Raw genomic sequence first — 22,586 nt, 5'->3', positions numbered from 1 at the left:
CCTAGAGCCATGTATGGTATGATCCCATGCAGCAGGAATTTCTCACTTGTTTCTCTGTACTTCTTAACTGTGGAGCTCACAGCCTAATTCCTAATCAAAGGATCCTCTTTACTTGACATGCCACTTTCTCTTTGTCATTGTAAATGTATAAGCATACATGGCATTCCTTAAACAATTAATAACCATCTAAAGCCTCACTTCAGCCTCTGTGGCTGGTTGGATTTGTTCACATTAATCTATATTGCTGTCCAGTTTCCATCTCAAATTCCCTGTGCTTGTTCTGTCATCTTTTCTTTACAGTTTGAGCCCATACATCCCACTGGTACTATTCATCTTGGTTCACAGTGAATGATGGTCTCAGCATTACATTCTTCTTGCCCAGCTCTTTTTCTTCAATGCAAAACAAAACAAGACAAAAATCCCTTTTCTTCTATTAGGATTGTGACAAACAAATGATACAACAATTGGCGCTATACTTCCTTTCTGGCAAACATCAAGAAAGTGGGTGCTTGTCAGAGCTTTTGAATAACAAGTTACCTGTCACACTTTCAATAATAACCCTGATTTCCAGAAATGAAGCAAATGCATCTCATTTTTTAAGTGAGGTGTATTAAGAGATCCACTGGATAACAACCAACTCAAACTGGATAGCGGGACCATATGAGACCTTGTGGCACATAAAGAAGAAAGTAAAATGGTGGCTGTAGTAGTTTGTGATCTAGTTCAGTACAAATTCAGTCTTCTCTCTAGTTCAGATGAAAGAAATATGCTCTGCGTTCATTATCTCATGTCTATTCATAGTTGAGCGCATCATCTGGAAGAGATGGCACATGTAAGCATATCACACTCTAGTTTATACAAACACAGTACACAGGGCTATTTGACATTAATTGGATCCACCCAATCCTCACATGGAGGCCAATTTGGCACAAAGAAAATTTGTGCACTTTTCACATGCAAGACTGGAATTCTACATCAAGTTGATACAAACAACATTCACTAATTAGCAGCTTCTGCATTGTCACCTCCAAGATAAAAGTTGCCAAGTGCCCACCCTCTTGTCTCAAATTACTCTTTGGCAGGCAGCGTTGCAGGCAACATGAAAACAAAATCCCCCTCCAAATTGCTCCAAGGTGACTTGTACCTAGAGCTCAGCAAAACTGCCAGTTTAGACTACAGGGAATCTCCATCTATGATGCCCTCATCAGTTTTACCTTGCAGAATTCACTTTAAATTAAAATAGAAAGTGAAAGAGACGTGCATATGAACTAAAGCTTAACTAGCCAGTTTTATTTTAAGTAGCACAGTGTAATGGCTCTGTAAAGGACAGAATTGCTGTAAAACAGTTTCAGATTATTACACTTTACATAAAAAAAAAACAAACCAGGAAGAACAAAGCTAATTAGTTTGCAAAGACAGAGGCATGTTAGTTGCTCAATAAACATTCCCTTAAATAACATTCACACAGACCTTTTGACATACCATATCAAACAAAATGTAAGAAATACAATAATTAGGAAGAGATTCTAAATATAGTGATATTATCCCTTCTCTCAATTATGTCCAAATTTTTTTCCTTCGATGGACAAATTACAATGAGTCCTGAAAATTTCCCTGAAAAAAAGCATATACAAAATCTTACACAGAAAAGACAAAAATGGGAGAAATATAAAGGCCCTTGCTTGTTCTCCACTTTAACTGTAATCTACTTGTAGGGGAAGGGAGATTCTACCTTTTTATAATGACTGTGTAGTAGCTACACAATGGTATCATAGTCTGGGATTGGCATTTTTATATGTGGTAGCCATCATTATTAAGTCACACAGAGGTGCTACTACCAACTCAGAAACTACAGAAAAAAGTAGAAAGCTACGCTGCTTCACACAGTCACTGCTTGTGTACACCAGCATCAGCTACATTCCTTCCCTAATAAGACAAAGCAAAAAGGCACCTAAGGAATATAGTCATCTTGCAGAGACTGTGGGCAGAAGTAAAGGCATAAAAAGTTCAAACACATGCAGATAATTCAAAGGAAAACTCTGTTTCAGGAGTCTTATGCAGACAAATTTATCAGACAGGTTTTTTTATAAATTAACTATTCTGACAAAGCTGTGGAGATTCTGTATGTCTCCCCAACATGTTATCAAAGGTAAACTTGTGTTCGATCATATATGGCAATTTCACTCTCTTCTGGAAAAGGACAAAAAATGAAAACAAAGAAATAGTCATGTGAAAATGACATTATCTGGGCATACTAAAGTGTTGATTTCTACCTACCCAGAGATTTCTAAGAAATGAGAAATGAGTTGAGGTTGAATCATCAAGGAAAATGGGGTTATGCAAAACAGAAGAAGAGAGTTCACCAACACAGAGGATATTCTGCTGTTCACTGAAGAGTCTCTTCCTGGATATGCTCATGCTTATGGAATACACCAACATACTGCATAAAAGTTTTTTGCAAGAATTGGAAGTAACTGTCATTTTTCTATTTCATTCTATTAATATGATTTTTTTTTCATTTCTCAAGATGCAAGTGTATTAAAACTCTTACCATTGCCAAAAATCACTTTAACAAGACTGTTGTTAATAGTTTGATGATTTTTTTAAAAAATCAGTAGCTTCACAATGGCAATAAACTTTTAAAATTGCCTATTTTTTAAAACAGTTTAAAATACTTAGCATTTCAAAAGTATCATTTGTACTAATAATACATCTCAACCAAAAGCGAAGAATAATACAGGATTGCCTTGGCAGTTCCTTTTCATAAGAAACTACCAGGTAGGGCTAGACTGAAATTATTCTACCCAAAACAGTTTCTTAAAATATCTCGGCAAAAAATCATAGAGAAAATCTTTTGTCTTTTTCAACTGACTTTTACTTCAAGGGCAATTCTGAAGGCTCATAAGCTTTAGATAGTTCACTTACAGATACGCTTTATCCTAATGAAGGTAAAATTAGCTATATTCAAGGTTTTAACTGATAAGAATGTCCTTTGCTAACCTTACTCAAAGTTAGCCCTATGCAGCTTTAACAAGGTAAGCAAATGAGGACCAGGGCTCTTTCATGGCTACCAGGGAAGGAGGATACTTTCCCAGGGGATTTCTACAGTCTTTCCCTGACAACCGGACAATGTAGGTGCTATTAGTTGTGACCCACAGAGGCAGCATCTATAATAGCAGTGCCTCAATTAGCACTATCAGGGTATGCCAGCTGTTTTCTAAATCTGGAGACTGATAAATGTCTAGATATAGTTATTTTCCTGCTCCCTTGCAATTCTCTAGATGTGTTTTTAAATGTGAACTTTTGCATATGTACATATCATATAGCTACCTGCAAAACAATAGTTACGTACTACTGATTTCGTTATTCAGAGGTGGAAAACAATTGAACAAATAATGTATATTTCTATGTGGTGTATGAATAAGTGTCCAGAGGAATGGATGGATAGGTGGACGAGTGGATTCATGAACAGATGGGTAGATACCGTACAATGTACATTTCTATGTGTAAGTAAAATAAAATTGAATTGCCTTCTTAAGGAAAAAAAAATAGAAGAAATGGACTGAATGTCATCTGTCTTCAACCAATAACAAAAACCTTAAATGAAGCCATCTCTACAAATGTAGTGCAAATAATAATAATAATAATAATAATAATAAAAAAGACATGTTTAACCTAAAAATCTCCATGATCTCAGGTGATTAGATGCTTAACAGACCTCGGTTAATCCAGCCTCCTAGCTGTACTTCTTTGTTCCACGGCACTTTTATTCCCTACTGTTGTATGAGGGAACTTAGGTTTGATTTTCAGCACTTGACTCAACAAACTTTTCCCAGAGAGAAAGCCATTCCATCAATATGGAAGAAATACAATAAAGCCAAGAAAGAAGATGGATGATCTGTCAAGCAATGAGAGTCTCTTCTCCTCTGGGAGAGTGTACCACTTCCACAGTACTCTCCATCCCTTCCTGATCAGGGACCTGGTGTCTGGGTCACTTGAATCCAGTGTTATTTAATATAAAGAATAATAATAGGTATTAATCTCATGTGATTAATGCATATGAAATCTCACATCATATTTATTAGGAGTGCAAATCATGAATTTCTAGCCTAATAAGAAAGATTAATTGAATCAAGTGTTTAATTTCCTCTCTTCAAATCATATCTTGATGATTCATGAATTCCATAGCAAAGTCATTTACATTATCATATCATCAGGAAATATAGTTAGTTGTTAGAAAGATAAGATTGGGAGGTTAAATCCTTAAATTTCAAAAGACCTTATTTTGTTCAAATGCAGGGAACATGTAATGGGCACAGTGAGCTGACCAAGACAAAACATTTGATCCTATCAGAAAAGCAATATCACTTGTATTTTCTGTAACATGAAAGTATGGCTTTTTCAAATCACTCTGACACTGCATTGAAGTCTCCTTGTTCTTGTACTGTGCACACCAGGAAGTTTAAAATGTTAAATAATCTCTGAAACTGCCCTAGAAACTCAAGTTAGCTTATTAAAGTTTTTTGGTTGGTTGTTTTTTTTTTTCCCCCCATGTTTGAAAAACTTCTTTGTTTCACTAAGGGCAAATCTCTTGTGTTTTGTAACGTTGTTATTGAACAAGTTTAATGATTTGCTGAGGACCTCATCTAGCGGCATTACCAAGCAACATGAGATTAGAAACGTATGGTGATGTAGGCTCTCCTAGAATAAATGAAAATATTTTATTCAGCTACCAAGAAGGGTCTCCTGAGATCAAATTAGAAGCTAGCTGTGAAGGGAGATGTTTAGGCATGCTCTGGAATTATTTATCAGCATTTTCTGCTTGTGTGAGAATAAGCAGACATTAAGTTTAAATTAAACAAAGGAGAAAGAAAACAAGGTTTTTTTAAGTAATTTGACTGCTAATGATATTTCTGAATTATTCTCAGTTTAATAGTTTAAGTAATTTGCAATGATAATAATTGTTCCTGCTAAAGCTCCAATAGTGTCAATTCTATCCTTGCTGAAATGAACTTTCTACCAGACCCTTAATGGACAAGTAATTGCAAATTTATGGTGGGCTTTGTTAATTTCAAATTTGTTTTCTTCTTGACATTTCTTTTAATTTAATTTAATTTTATTACATTCATCAACAACTAGAGAAACTGACTTAAAAGTCCATTATAAAAGAATAAATGTTTGGGGGTTTTATATTGCACTTGTTTATCTTTATTTATAATGAGTCTGTGCTTCCAGATAGAACAGAGGTAGTTTAATTACTAATTTTTAACAGTAATGTGTGCTTTCCTCACACTTTTTCAAGATAAATATGTTTTAAATTCTTCTCACCCAGCTAGAAACTCTTACTGTGATTTTATTACTCAGGTGCTATAATCTGCCCCGCAAAATATTTGGAAAACTATGAATGTGTTTAAAAGGGAATACTCAGGGGGCTAAACTTAAGCATTGTTAAGTCTGTAAGACAAATGAGTAGAGAGGACAGCTGGTCCCTAAAGGAAAATACTGCTGTAATTTATATTGCAGATACTCATCATGAGTGAAATGCAACTCTCTGAAAAATCTTGTTCTAGCTAATTGCAATTAAAATTTCACCCCACACTTTTCCACAGAGGACAGCTATCTCAGAGTTGTAGCTTGCTGGTATTGTCAGGCATGACACCAATAAAACTATTTGAGCTTCTCGGTGAGTCTCCGTTGTCAGGATTTGCTGATTTGCCCAGTCAGGACGTTCCTTAGGGTAGTGCCACCTCCCGCACGGCTGTAAGAGCCCTGAGATGGCTGGCGGGGCACAGCAAGCCCTGCCAAGGGTCCCCTGGAGGCAGATACCATGCCTTCTCCTGCAGGAATGGGACACCAGTTGGGCACTGCTTTCCTTGTCCTCTCCAGCCACGGCTTAACAAGTGTTCATGTTCCGTGCCTTTTTTTACAAACTACCGCTGGATGAAACAGCCTTCCCAATCACATAGATGTATATTTTTTTTCTCATGCGTTTGCAAATAGCAGTACAGGAAAAGAGACCTCTCTGATACATGTAGATGTCACATGGCATGACAAGGGATTCGCTGTACAGCTGTTATTCTCAGCTTATTCTTATCTTGCTGTAGTCTCTTTTTGGTTCTGGCCATGGATTAGGATGGGTTGTGTGCTCCAGTAGAATGAAGAGACTGTTCTTGCTCTCAGAAACTTGCAGTCTGACACTGGTCAAGATATCAGAGAGACATCGATTTGCTCCATAGAGCAATGTGCTATTAGAAGCTGTATCATATCTTCAGTGTGTTTTCTTAATGCCTGATTTCAGCCTCTATCAAATGTCCATGGCTAACTTAAAACCATCTGAAAATGAAGGTATGTACTGGAAAAACACTGACAGTCCCTCATGCACTAATATAACAGAATGAACAGACTCCCACTTGTTCTTGAGCTCTCCATTTTATGAGGGAGAAAAGGAGAAACATTTCTTGGCTCAGCATCTCCTCCTCTGCATCGCTGCCAAACGAAATGCTTGACAAGTGCAATTTTACAGCACATGTTTGATGTGAACATAATGTCACCATGTTTGGCATTAACAGAAAAGTTACTGGGAAAAAAAAAGGTAGCAAAAATGTTTTGGTTTCTTGTGTGTCCCTGCAGTTTTCTTCCTGCTCTTATTTTCTTTTCAGATTTCCGTGAAACAAATGTTGAATATCTCAGAAAAGTAAGGATGCTTTGTGGCTTCTGCCGAAAGTGCAGCAAGCTGGTAACGTTTGCAGGCTGCGGCACAGGCGTCCGCAGCAGGAGGTCCACCGCAGCAACTGCCTGGTGCCACGGCTCTTACAGCCCCAGCAGGGAGGCCAGGAGTGACCCTGTGAATGTGCTTCAGACCTCTACAGGTTGTCCTTGAAGGCGTTAGACTAGGTCCACCTTTTACTGGAACATACTGGCAGGGCAGGGGGAGCTTTTATGCTGCTTCCCAAATTGTTCTTCTTTCTGCCCAGAACTGACCTACTTTTGCCCTGCAGAACTATCATTCTGGCACTTTTCACAAGCACCAGAGATATGCCTCTGCATTACACAAGTGCACATGTTCAACAAAGAAGAGGAAAAATCATCTGTATGACCTAAAACTTAGAGGTGAGGTCATAACTTTTAAAACTACAAGCCCTGCACATGTGTAGGCTGCTCTGCACTGTGGTTATGACTCATAAGACCTAGGTCAACCTTTTTATTTCCTTTATTTCACTGTATTTATGAAAGAAAATATGCATTATAAAATAATGTGGTATGAAGTTCTCTCTTCGCTGAATCCATGACCATTATATCCAGCATCCTTGTGAGCATAAGTAGCTCAAATGAATCCGAAGGTCAGAAAGGCTCAAAACCTGACATTCCTGACCCAAGTGAGTATACGTATAATTTCTTTCCTACTCCCTGGAGCGGGGGAACCCCCAAAAACCAGCCAAAGACAGAAAGAAAGAAAACCTGAAAGATTAAGCCTGCTATACGAGATTTGCCTCTGTGCTATTCACTAAATCCTCCCTTCTCAAGGGAAGGAATGATCCGATGCTATGTACATTCCTACAAAGCCATTCTAAGAAACACACCATTTTCAGTACTGTGCAGATATTGGTGAATGTATTTAATGAACCCTCTTCCTCAGATGAAATAGTGAATAAAGAAAAAGCTTAGGTCTTGTGGAAACTGCAATAAATTTAGCTGGAATAGTTTTGGCAGTTTGTCTTGTCCAGCATCAGTGACCCTCATTCTCATCTCAGAATGCCAGCTGCTAAAAATTTGGTTCTCTCATCTTGACTGACATAACTTAATAAAACCTTCCCCACCAGCCTTCTCTGTTCTCCCATCTTCCCATTCCTGGGAGTGTCTGTATAAAACACCAGACAAAATTATCTCCAGCTACTCCGCTTCAATCATATCAAATCACTCCTTGAATCTTTTTATCAATTTCCTTTTTATTTTTTTTAACAACATCAAATTCAGGATCATTTCCTGCTTGAAGTCCCACAAAACTTCATTATAAATCACACAATAAAGCTGTCTCTTCAGTTTCATTTCTGGATATTTTTTTTTAATTCTTTCTTCATTCCTGTTTGTTACTGCATTTTTTATTACATTCTCTAATGTGCCTTCTTGAGGCTACAATGAACCAATTCATGTTCTCCCCACACCCACCTTTTATCACCTTCTAATCCCCCCATAAAACTTATTTTCTCACAGAAATTCCTATCTTGTTTTCCCTGAAAAATAATCTTGGCATACCTTTCATTATCAGCACCTGCCTTTGTGAGGCTTGTCTCTAGGGCATGAGAGGGTTTCTCTAAGCCCTATATATTTGCCATCATATGGAAGTGATTGATGATAATAACTGTAGTTTTTACATACCTTACTTAACTGCTTTTTTGATGATGCTCTTAATTTGGTAACAATATAAATAAGATATGTCCTTCTCTATGGATTCATTACTGCAATACTCATTAAGAGTTTAACTCATTTATTAGAAGCAGAGAGCTGTTTACAGGTTCTGTCACTGTACAAAACAAATAGTATTGAATTATGCTCAAAAAGCTCCAGCTCACAGATAGATATGGGATACTTCCAGTAACATGGGTAACATATAACCCATGGTTTCTAGTTGGGCGATATTCCTAGAAGAGACCACCGATGGTGGTAGGAGTGATTTCCAAAAGGTACTGAGCAGTCACAAGTTTTTGTGTATCACTAGCACAAATAGTGCTTAGTACCTGCTAACATCAACGCTCCTTACATCACATGTGAAAATATGAGCTAGGATATTAAATTGTGTCATGATATGCTCAATTTAAGTGAAAGAAGCCTGTGCCAGAAGTTCTCAGTTCAGTCTGTAAATAGGCTGGGAATATAACAGCATGTGAACTTTGTATTATTTCTCACCCATACTTGTTATTGTTTCCTTCTACAAATCACAGTTTCCTATTAAAAGAAATTGCCTTTACCTTCACAACTGCATAAAGACATCTTAAAAAAAGAAAAAAAAAGGGGGGGGGGAAATTTGGGGAACATATATGCTATATTGCAGATTTGAAGCACAGTTATATTTACTGGTTGATTAGTCCCTTCTTCTGCAGTATTTTTTATTTCTTTATCTCTCCCCATTTTACTTTCCCTGCCCTTACATAAGACCACAAGTTTTTCCCACTAGGCTGCTTGGTGATCAAATGTGAGATTTCTATAATCAGAACAAAGGTGGAAGGAAATGTTCCTTTTTAATAACCTACATCCAGCCAAGATGCAGCCTGAAAAACCAGTGTCTTAAGTGTTAATTCACCAGCAGAAGGGCTGCTTCTTTATCCTCTGCCTATGGGGGACAGGGCAAAGCCTCCTAATTGGACAACTAGAAACTTCAGGGATGTGGAAGAGGAACAGGTGAAAATGTAACTGATCATTATCTTCAGCCAGTAACTGGCAAGCAGATGCTCCTGAAATACATCAAAAGAGTTACTCAGAAACACAGGGCTTCCTGCTCAGGGGGAGTAGAGTAGGTTGTCTTCAGCCAGAAGAAAGTGATATACAACTACGTTTAACTTTGTTTGCACTCGGCAAAATTTATGAACTTTGACTTGTCAGGCAGGACAAGACCTGGTAAACCAAGTGATCATTTTCCTTTTAGCCTTGCATATTTTTTTAAAAGCTGAATTAACTACACTCAGTCTGCAGCTGAGGTAGTTGGATCTCAACTATTGCACAGTATGTTTCCTTACCTGATGCTGTAGAATAACATAAAAGGAAGGTCTGGGACACTGCGTTATGCAAACGTAAGTCCCTGGTGTTGTCATTTAGGAGACTGCAGATCTAATCTTTTCATTTTCCTACCTGGTCACTTGTTTTTCCTCTCTCTTCTCCTAAACTCCTAAGTAACAAAATGAAATCCTTTGGAAAGAATTAGCATTTGTATCACTCTACTGTTTCAAAGTAGAAACACAGTTTGTCTATACAGTTGCTGCACAACACATGCTGACAGAAAAATCCTAATGAAAGATGATAGCAATTAACAAGAATTACCAATGTTAAATTCCTTTGCCAGAGTGAAAGAATAGATTTCTGTCTGATAACCTGAGAAGAACAATATCCAATTTGTGAGCATTATCCAGTCTTTTGAGAGCTCTGAAGCTGTAGGTTTTTTCTCTGAGTTAATTTTAAAGGAATACCTGACATTTTCATAAAACCCTGGTCATGAATTTTAATTTGGGCTTTTTAAAAAAAAACCAAACACATTCGTCCTCATAAACTATCACTTTGGTGAGTGAAAGTGGGCAGGTTTCCCAAGAACACACCTGAAATCTGCCGGTTTGCTCCATGTTGACAGTGGGATGATACAGGTGTAATAAAAAGAGAAAGACTTAGCAAGATGACTTAACGCAGACGCCTGTGACCCTATTACTGAACCAGGCCCCAACTTTAATAGAGATGTTGTCACCATTGTTTGAAAGGCTGATCTAACACTCCAGTTTGCGTAAGAACTGGACAGGCTAAGTAGCTCATTGTTATTCTTGGCTGGCACTCCAGTACACTGACTCCACAATGAAAAACAACTTTGCAGGACTGTAAAACATCTCAAAAAGAAAACTACACTCAATTAATTGTTCTGACTCATACCAACAAAAGCAAGAAAACGTAGAGCCAAAGAACTTTCCCTAGTCTGATTTTTCCATGTTGTGTCTGGGTATTGCAAGGTTTTCTAATACAACAAAATGTTCACTGAAGAGCCATGATGTATCATTGCCTCTGGGGGGTGAGCTAAGGGAAACTCATATATTAAGTTTCCAGTTCTAACAGAGCCAGAATTTAAGTACAGATGAACCTGTCACTACACTGTGAAGGAGCAATACAGGTTTAAGCCAAATATACTTGGCTTTCTTTGGCTGGGTTTCAACGAATACTGCAGGCAAATTTGCTACATGGGGTTTCCCAGCTCCAAGTCCACATAGAGATTTGACTCAAAAAAAAGCAGATCAACCCAACTAAGGTCAGTCACTTTGGTTATGAGCCCATGCCTACGTCTTTCAGTCTTCCGGTAATTTTTGATACAGACAACCTGCGGTGAACCTACCTGTCTTTCTGGAACTTCTTTATGATGTCCCAGGGACATTCATCTTTCACTAGCTTTTGAAAAAGGTCCAAAAAAATAGTTCTGCTATCTCCCAGGTTATTAGCTACCACTAATTACTCATACACACTTTTGGCAGCTGCATTAATTGCACACTCTCACTATCCTCCGACATCATTAACAAATTTTAATATAACATCAAGAAATATTCTTGAATAGCTCAAAGAAAACCAAAGCTTCATCTGCACGTGAGGCTTTTTCACCCAGAAACATATGGAAACGTATGAAGCATTGGGGAAAGGGAAGCAGAGAAACACACTGTAGTTTTAGCAGGGATTTATTTTGAACTTTCTGTTCTGTTTTCATCTGCCTGATAAGAGCATAGAATGCTCAGGAGCAAGCAGTGCTTTCAAGAATCAGAAAGAGCAATTAAATTAATGCTTTTGTCAGAGCAATAATAAATGTATTATTATTATATAGCATGGCAGTATCTAAAAGCCCCAACCAAGAATATGGCCTCATTTTGTTAAGCCTTGGAGAAAAATATAATGATGCTCCCTCCTCCCCGCCTCAAAATGTAAATGGATAGAGCAAACAATATTTCAGAAAGGAAGCTCTTATTGCTGTTTTATAAATAAAGGAATGAACCATAAACAGACAAGATGAGTTACCCAAAGTCACAGGAAACCTGTGGCAAAGTGACTGAATATGCTTCCCCCAAGCCATATGCCCTAACTACAAAGCTATCCTTCTTTTCCAGGCAGCAAGAATTTCAAGTCATGCCACTTCTGATAAAATATGCAGACTTTCTGAATAGGAGTGATTTTCAATTTACTGATAGATTAGTAAACAAATGATTCTTGTGGACAATTTGTAGGCTATTTTTAGAAATAACAAGCATTGAAATAACCAATTTTTCACTGCAGACATAATCTATACAGTATTCGAATATGCATTTATAATCCATAACTATACAATTAATAATAGTAAAATATATTTCAATAATATTTAGTGCATCCGTAATTTATAGAGCTGTAAATGCAGATTTATAGCCAGTATGTCATGTGCTGGTGCACTGTCTGCATAAAAATGCATGAACATTTGTGCTGTAACAACTCTGTCAAAAGAACATCATGGTGATCATTTGGCAACACGTATATGTTGTCTGATGAACTTTGCTATAATTAATTATTACTGCTAATGAACATTTGATTAAATTAATTTCCTAAAATATACAAATGATTAAGTGAGAATATGAGAAGATTTACTGCACATACTGATAATGGTAAATTCTATGTGACATTTTCCTCTGTTTAATATAATGAAATAGTAAAATTATATACCTTTAAAAAAAGAATTTCAAAAGAACCTTTTGGAAAGCTCTGTTCTAATATACATACACCCAGGAGTAATTTGAATGAGCTGAAGATAACCACAGTGCTGACCCCTGTGATACATTCCTGTCGCTATAAAATACTGCAGAAGAATTCTAGCAGAACAGAAATAATACCAGAGTGCTGCATACTAACAGGAGCTGTTGCCTTCAGTTCAAATTCAGGGCTTAGCTTAGGGGAGCTTCATCCCTCTCAAAACACTGGTTGAAATACAGAATACTGGTCACTTGTCTTATTTTTTAAGCTTCTTTAAGTTGACGCTCTTCGCTGTACATTGCACTACAGGGTTTGTATCAGCAATGAATGCAAGAGTGTATTTTCACTGAAATCAGGACACATAAAAATAAACAACTTGAAACAACTCTGTTATTTATCTCTTACATTACAATCATTAAAATATTGAACTGGTGCTGGGAATCAATTTGGTTTTGTTTCAAAATATTGATCCTAAGATTGTACTAAGTAGATTTTTTGGGTTATAGTACCACAGAGAAAATTAATTTGCTTATATTATATTTTACAACACATAAAGCACAAATGTTTCCTTGCCCTCTGAGACTGCTAGAAGAAAAAGAAATCTCCTTTATGCTAGTCATTGCAGCACAGTTTCTGCCTGTGATGATGGTGATGGAATGGAATGGATGGATGATTACTGGAATGTGGTGGCAAAATACAAACCCTAGAAGCCATCATCTATCTCTTCAACACATGAGTTTCTGTCAGCAAGGACCCCACAAAGTTCTCCCAGCTGGAGCAGTCATAAGGCACATTCAGAAGCTCTCCCTCACTTTTTCATAGTCACCTGATACTGAACGCCTTTGTTAATAGGCCAAATGGGTCAAAAGTTTTTTTGTGGAAGGCAGAAAAGTATAGTCAGAAAGACAGTGTGATCACATGAACCACTCTTCTTTGAGAAATCAGGATAAAGTGATATTTTTCTGTGGTATCTGGACTGCACGTCAGATTTAATATATGAATATTGCTCCCTGTGTAGGACTCATTGAAGCTTAGCTTGCATGGCTGCTCAAGATAATAAGTGGACATAATCCTACATTTGGCTTTCAGCAATGCCAATAGCATCCTGTTATCTTGTTTGATGTTAGCAGTAAAGTGAAATAAACTAAATTTCAGAAGTAAATCAATACTCATTTTGACAATAAATGAAATTTATTAATAACTGCATTTAAAAAAATAAATGTACAAATACAACCCTCAAGAGAACACAGAGAAGCTGTGATAGTAACATGACATATAGGATACCACTTTAAATGGTCAATTATGTGCTTGACTTAATTTTGATTTTGTACTTCTGTAAGAATGTTGAACTTTCTGCATGAAAACATTATGTAGAATGTAGAGTTTGTAAGTATAGATTGTTTTTTATAATAAACCTATAATTTATTCTTCTAATGAGTCTAAACTCCACCAAAAAAAAATCAGTGAGTGTTTAATCACCAACAGTTTTGCCACTTCATAGGAATGTGACCTGCTCCTTAATTTATCACATAGCCACCAATACTTTGTACTTCTATAAGGGCTCCTTGCTGAAGTTTCCAAATCTTTTACAAGTATCAGCAATTTAGCTTACCCTATTTTCATGCATCCAGTGCTTTACAATCTTTGTGTTAGAGGTTACAGAAAAGAGACACTAATTGTTAAACTCTTTGCTTTAAGTTGCACAAGAAGATTGATAACAGCTAGAAGCAGAATTCACGTTTTGTGACTTCTTGTCACATACCTTAGCTGCCAGTCTGTTCTAAAATGTTGGTTCAGGAAATATTAAAAGAAAATGTTTGAATCTGAACTTAATCGAGGTGTAGGTATGGATGCTTGTCACGGGTCCACCTTCAGTTTCTCGCTGCCCCTCTGTGGGTGTGTGCTGTCTTTCTCTTAACTTTAAGATCAACTTTGGGCTGTTAGTGTCTAAATACAAAGCTCTTACTCATACAGATAAAGCATTCCCTTTTCACACACAGGCATTCTAATGTTTTTGTGATAGCTTCTGAGTAAGGCCCATAGTATTTCACTGTCAGTATGGAGAATCCGTCTACTCAGAAAACGGGTGGGTGTTTGTAGCCCTGTGTGTGTGTGTATCACAAACATTACAGCCTTCGCATCTGTCACACCTTCAATGATTTATATAAACTCCATTATTGTGGGGAAAAGAACCCAGAAATTACTGAAGTACTTTAATTTTCCATACAACACTTCCCCACTCATTTAACTAAAGGATGCAACAGCTATTGACATACTAACTGTGGATCAAGAGGGTTCTTGTAGTTATATCTCTAATTCTGTCCTCTTAAACCTAGCAGGAGATTTGGATTAATCATAGTGGCATCAATGATATAAACAGACAATTCATCTTGAATCATTCAATAATCTTCAGTAAATGATTAATACACTTTTAATCACAGAATACCTGGTATCCTTCCAGTCAATACTTCTCATAAGCTTAAAAAGATACATTACTGCAAGCTACACATTGGATTCTGTTTTGTTAGATCCAACTGAAAATGTCTTGGGTTTATTTAGGAAAGGAAATTTAATGATTGAATTTTTTCAATCCAGGGAGAAATGATTGTGTAATGTTTTGCTGATTTTCTTCCAGCTAGATCTAATTGAATATAGAAAATAGATTGGTATTTTTATTAGTGGAATCTTTATTAGGTCTATCGTATCTGAACTAAGTAAACTCTCTGTGAATTCAGGGTGAGCATGGTATTGTTCTTTCTTTAGGGCATAGCAACATTCTTTTAGGGAAGTTTGGCAGTCATCCATCATCAATGCTCTCCTTGGAGGTTATCATGCATCATGGAGAAAGGGCCTGCCCTCTCCCTACCAACAATATTTGCCTTGAAGGAGAAAATCCGCCCTCCCCACAGCTCTAACTTTCTTTCTCTGACAAATCCATAGTCCAGCAGGAAGTGGCAAGGTGCCTATCGCTGCCCTTTTTGAATATCAGACCTCTGGGCATTTCAGCTTGCCACTATACCATGAGAAATGTAGGATGAGGCAGGAGACAATGTAACTGAAATGTCAAAGGTTTGAGTTCAATTTGGTTTGAAGGATGGCTAAAGGCTCAGATCACTTCTTGTTTTAACCAAACTATTTGTAATATACATTGTCACTTTGTTGTTAGGAAAGCATGTGGCATTTGGCTGGTCCAAACAGAAATAATACCTACCCTAGGTGCAGAAAACACCCTCTGCACTAGAAAGTAAGGTTGACATTTTTTTAACTAATTCTGTATTTTTTCTGTCTCTATTTGGTCCTGGTTAGACCACAACTATGAAAATATATATGCCTCTCGGTCGCCACTTCTTAGTGACAGCTTGCTTTCTTAGAAAACCTTAAACAGAGAAACACATACATATTCTGCTCTCTCCTGAAGACTTCACTTTTGTTTTTCATGATTCTTCTCTTCTTTAATCTCAAGTAAGTGTCACTTTACATCCCTGGCACAGCGGGTACCATGAGTCAAGCTTCTCAATGCTACCACAATACTGAAATAAATGTGCATATTTTGCTCTCTACTCAGGGAAATACAGTGTGCTTGTCATAGCATTCGGGGGGGGGGGGGTGCTTGTTTGAATAGGTGATGTGAAACAAAATACCTTTTAAATAAGACAGAGGCTGCTAGATAAAATTTATTAAATTATACTACTGATTAGTGAAACTGTTCATTTGATCCAAAATTCTATTTGTCTTTCCAGAACTAAAAAAAAAGTGAGCTAATAAATTCCCTTTCTATTCATCGTGCTCATTACTATGCACTTTTATCACTAATATCTAACTGGCATCCTGTAATTGGGATGGTTTCATTGGCAGACTTACTTAGAGGAAATATTTCCATTTGGAACAGCTAATAAATTGCCAAGAAAGATATCCAGGTTCCTTAATTGTTTCCAATATTTTCTCTCAAATCTGCCCCATCTTGAAAATATATTTCAAAGTATCATCACTGTGCAATGACACTCTATTCAAAACTGGAATATGCCCAATTTTTGCCCCATTGGTTGGCAGCAGGATTTTAATGGCTGGACAATAAAGGTGAGAGGAAAAAATACTTTTATTTTTCTTCCATAATATCAAATAATGCAGAAATGCTCATATTACAGCATATTAGATACTAGTCTGATATTCAATTACACTGGATAGTGAAACTAAGATTTTTTATTGTAGAGCCTATAGTTATTCTCACAAGAGAAGTAGTCTGTCCTCTACAAATTATCTCCTCCATCTCCAATACTATAGTAATGTGGTTGACTCCACTTCCTTGAAACTTAATCCTTAATCAGATATTTTATTTGTTATCTAACCCACCGTCAGTGAAATCTACATTAAATGTCATAGGTATTGAGACTTTCAACTTGAGGTTAACACTTCTCAATGTATTTAACTTGGCAGTGTCACTAATGAGTTATCCTGCTGCCTGGACACAAGTGGAAAAAACAGTGTACATATAGCAGGCAGAGCCCTCAGCTTCTCCTGCTGCCTGAAGGGCTTGGGTAAAACTCAGCCAGGCATCAGGGAAACCCTAGTTCTTCTTCAGCTGATGACAGAGAGCTGGGAGGAGGACAAATGTGACTGCCAGGGGATATTGCTCTTGGGGGTGGAAACTTGAGCCAATTTTTAGTGACATTAAAAGTCAAATCCAGAATTACAGTTTCTTGTAGAGCAGCTGCTGTGTATTAAAAGGAAGTCAGATAAAGACAAGGAAATTTCCTGAGCATCATGAATTGGTGCAGGCTTTGCCAGACAAGGTAAGGCTGCTGCATTGCAAAGGCTAACTGCAGATAATGGTTATTCCTCTGGACCTAGCTTTTATTTTCTCTGTCTCTCAATCACATGCAAATGATTAAGAGGAAACTTTCTCATGCCTGCCTTGTTATGTGATCAGCTTTCTGAAAACTACTTCATTTACTTTAAATAAAAAATGTAAAACTAGGTTTCTAAGAGTTTGTGTTCAGCATATGTCTTTTCCTCACGTCCTGCAGCATACTCTCCCTCTCAGCATTTGTCCCTCCTTGCAGAACCAGCACTGCTTTATATTCTCAGAGATTCACACAGAGATTTCAGAGACTTTTCCAAATCTTGCCTGATTTATCACCCTCTCATATAGCCCAGCACTGCTGAATACTAATATTTGTGACAAACTCTAGAGCAGATACATGTTCTACTTTGCTAAACTCTTTTGCAGTCTTCTTAATATTTTTATTAGCTTGAGCAATTCCACTCTGAACTGCCAAACTCTTCCTCTAAGCACTTTGAACACCCTTGTTACCTTTCCTCTCTTTCAAATGAAATCTCATTGTATAAAAATGATAATTTATTTTGTTTCTGCAAAATTTATTTCAATCAGTCCTTCAGAGTAGATTATTCACTCTCCATATTCTTGTGTTGTGTTACTGTTGCTTTTTAACTTCTTGAATACTCATATAGAGTACAGAATAACTAGGTTTTATGATTATGGACTGTCATTTATCGCTCCATGATAATGGTAAACAATCCCTCAAGAATCATCGCCTAGTTCTATTTTTTCCGTTATGTGTGTACTTTTAGTAGTCATAGGCTTATGCATTTGGTATAACCAGAAGTATACCTTTAGTCATGGTCTCCAAGAAAATTAAATCAAACAGGGTCATGTATACCAGCCTCATGTAAACATGTAAATTTTACTTCACCATTTTTGTAAGTGTTTTCAAAAATCTTCTAAATGTTTGCCGAGTCCCATTTACTCCTTTCTTAGTTTCACATTTCACATGTTCCTTGCTGAGTTTTGAATTCACTTTCAGCAATATAATACATAAAATAAACCCAAATTTTATTGTATCCTTCCTTTTGATAACCCATTTCTTCTGAGTTCTCATGTGTTTGCTTACACTTTCATTAACTTAAGTGCCATCAGATCCCCAATTCATTGAAACAGATGTAAATCCACACTTGAGATAATGCTACCAACATGTTGTCCTTATCCAAGCATTGTTTTTGTTGTGGCCTGCTTTTTGAAGATGTTTTACCACACTTTGAGATTTTCATGTGTCAATGTACTGGAATGCAGAGGTGAGCTCTGCCTGGGTAATTTCTTATTCTTCTTTTTATATACAGTGCACTCCATTTATAACGCCTTCGTCTCATCACCTACACTTTTTTTTTTGATCAATTAAAGGCCATTTCTGATAAGTAGTCTTGAATTCAAACCAAACCAGAGCAATAAAACATTAGTGGTCTGCATGAGTGCTGGACCTGGTCATCTACATTATAATCAAACTACTGACATTTCTACTTATCAAATATTCCTGTTGCTTCCCTTCTTATCTAGCAATTTATGTGGAGAAAGAGTGATTCACACCTGAAGTGTCTAGCTGAGAGAGCAAACTGAAACAAGCAGACACTTTGCTGTTCCCTCATGAAGGTGGAATACGTGGAGAGTATTTGGATTATATGCTCCAGCTTGATGTAGCCAGAGCTGTGGCAAAGGAGGAACAGACGGAGGACACCTAAAGGGTGTAAAACTGCCTGAAGCCTCTCAGCTCCCACAGACACCGCTGCTGCTACCCAGTACATTTTCTGGTCCTGAAGACCCAGAAGTAACCTGCAAAGAAAGAAGCCCAGGCTTCAGAGGTATGAGGGAAGGTAAGCTCTGAGAAGCAACCTGAAGTCCAACCTTTGCTGTGCCACCTGTAGCTGCAGAGTCCCTGTCTGATTTTTTTTGCCTCATAATGGTTATGAGGCGGCACAATAATCTTGCTAGAACTCAGTAAAAAGTTCAGTCTTCCTAGGTTTTATGTGCAATGGGCTGTTTTCAGAACTGTTTATTAGTCTTATCTAAGGCAAAAATCCCAGTATTTCAGTCCCGGAGTCAAAATTTTTAGAGGTTGTTTTTTTTTTTTTCACATCTCAGCCCCTATTTTCCACCTATTGGTGAGTTCACATGTTTATGTTGGCCACAGCAATATTATTCAGCCTGTGGAGGGAACCATAGAAAATATTTGTATATGAAATGCCTGTAGCACTTAAAGAAGGCCCCTTCTATCAGCCACCCAGAGAGCCCATATCTGTATACATCCATCTTTGGGCATACACATGAAAGGGTGATTTTACAATAATATTTGGAGTAATTATACTCTGCCAGACTCAAAGGTGGTATAAGCAGGTGTAGTTCCATTGACTTTACTAGTATCCACTTAACCACTTGTGGGCTTATTATGCTTAATTTCAAGGCTTAGTAATACTGGCAACAAAATGGAAGCCTGTTTTGCCTGCTCTGAAAATGAAGCATTGTTAAGTGTCTGCCTAAGTCTGCTCATGTACAGCGCACACACACCCCCCGACCCCCTGCTTGCCACCCCATGGCTGTTTGTCCTGCCGGGACAGCGATGATTGGTGTAGCACAGACAAACTGAAGCAGAGAGTCTGTGAAACCTGTTCCCTGACCTTCCCACTGTGGCTCCAGGAATTTCAAGGTACCTGAGATACTGTGTAATACAGGCTACATTGGGAAGGAAATTTTCACTTCTAATTAAACTATTTGTTCTGTGGGTATCAGTCATTAGGAGTGTAGTCCTTTTACAAAGTGAGAGTGAAGTGGAAGCAACTGGCAGGTTTAAGAATCAAAGCTATCAGAGGTTACTTTCTCATTGAGGAGCCAAGATGTTTCTTAGGAAATTATCTCTGTGGGTTAGGACTGTTGTTAGTAATTGCCTACGCCCAACAAAAAGGACAGGTATGCAGAAGGTATGTCACTAATTGAAGAGGAAGAGTACACAGATGACTGGAAACCTATGAAGCTCTCTTGGAGTCCAGTCTTCCAGGATTGCCTTTCCTAGGTTATCACTAGTCACAAATGGGATTTAACAGGCGCCATGTTATAACTTGCTTTCTCTTCATGCCCCATCTTCATGCCCCTAAGAGATATACATTAGAGAGACAATACTGAGGAGAAAGCTACATCCAAAAGGCCACTAAAATACAGCAGAGTTCAAAAGAGAAGAACAATTTTGGGAAATCATTGCTCTTTGTTGCATAACTACCTGAAGTGAACAGGCTGAGATGAAATATCTTCATGTCTACTGATCACAAAAGACAATCTATCAACAACTCTGTAAGTCTGTCTGCTTAACTCCTTTTTTTTAAGTTATGTTGATGACTTGCTAGAAACAATCTGAGCTAATTCTTTTTACATACAAGCAAATGGCAAGTAATTACACAAACTGTGATTAAGAAACTGCTGGTAATCACTGGAATACAACAAGTAATGGATTAAAGTGTTTCCAACAATTTTAAAAGGTGTGATTTTTCCCTGTTTCATTCCAGTCCTTTCATTTCATTAATATGCCATGCTACCAAGAGGGCTAGTCCCATTTCTTCAACTGGATTGGGTCCTGTCATGTGTTCTGTGATCATGCACATGAGATGCATGGTCCCGTGAGCCTACACATAGTGATACACACATGTTTTAGTGGCCCAATTAAGAGTTTAAGGTCATTTTCAGATGTTGGTTCAGATGTATCTCAGCAAATCCTCCTCGCCCTTGATTGCACCTTACAGGTCCATTTAGCGTAATTTTCCTGATTCCACAAATAACTTCCTTTACATGACCTAGTTTAAAGCTAGCCAGGTAGAAAAGCAAATGGCAAATGAAAGATTATTTCACATCTAATGCCTCCATAAATGTGTGTACCTCTGATATAAAAAGCTGGGTTCTAATTTACTAGAAAGCAGAGGCTTGATCTTGGTGCTATGCTGGGCAGTGTGCCAATCCACAATTTACTGCTGGCCTATATTAATGATTTGTGAGGTAACAAAGTACACTATTTCAAAATTTCATGAGAGTTATAAGGGCCTTGCAGGGACAAAAGATTTCTGCAATTCTTAATCATCATTCTTTCATGGTTACATCCAAAATCAATATTGTTTTTCTCATTATTAAGAGAAGAAAAAAACTGAAATAACAAAATAATACCAAGTCTTAAGCCATAGTGCCATGTTTTTGTTGGCAGTATGTCATACTGAAAATTATTTTTAAAATTCTGGGCAATTTGTAAAGTGCATTATAACATGCAACTTGATACTCTCTATATATCTATATATCTACTATACATTAAGTCTACACATATAATTTCACTCTGATGAGATAAACAGACCTTTCCACAAGAATTCTTTATATGCTGTACATAATGCAACTTTTACTATGCAAGTGGTACTTGCTACACAGAGCTTTAATAAGAAGCATTGTTTTAAGGAGAGCAATTTACATTAAACTGCTCAGGACCAAAGTTCAAAATCTGATGGGCAAAGACATATAGATGAGAACAGATTTTCAGCCAGTCAGCAGCATTTCATCTGCACATTTTGACCCAGTTCTTTATCCAATTTTCATACAAACAGATACAAATTCTCCATGCACAATCTTATATACTTATCCTGGCAAAAAAAACCCTTAAGTATAAATGCATGTGATAAACCGTGATAAATTAGAGCTTTTTTTCCCCTGCTATATCAACAGGCCAGGAGCTATTTATTCAGCTGTTTGAACCTGGCAGAAATTGCCTTGTAGAATAGTTTGGAAGAAAACCTGCTAATACTATTTTTGGGTGTAATCCTACAAGTATAATTTTACTTACTGTCTACCCTTTTTTTAGCTTTCAGTCCACATAGCACACGCTGACTGGAGATATTGAGAAAACACAGGCTGGTTTCACTTGTTAGGAACAACAAATCAGTGTAGTGTCACTCATCTACTCTTTAAGATGCCTATCCCAGATGAGCATCCTTTGTTCTGCTTTCTCCAACTGGTGGAAATGGAAAAACCGCAACAGTAGACCTGTGCAAGGTTATTCTGAGAGGTCTCTGTTTCCCCTGTTGCAGAGCAAGGGCAATTCACCTCACCCAGTGATTGCCTACCATTCCCCATTTTAGCCATGCAGATAGTCTCCCAGACAATGGCACAAGAAGGATTGCTACTGTACAATACCTACTTTGACTAAGAGGTTAAAAGTTTATTAAGTTGTGATTAACTGTGTAAAATGTAACACATTATAAATGTATTATTACAGATTTTACTATCAAAAGTAAATTAAATTGGAACACATTAACTTAAAATATATTAA

This window comes from Buteo buteo, chromosome 10 (genome assembly GCF_964188355.1).
Source record: "Buteo buteo chromosome 10, bButBut1.hap1.1, whole genome shotgun sequence".
Classification (NCBI taxonomy): domain Eukaryota; kingdom Metazoa; phylum Chordata; class Aves; order Accipitriformes; family Accipitridae; genus Buteo; species Buteo buteo.
Note: the sequence above shows the minus strand (reverse complement) of the source record.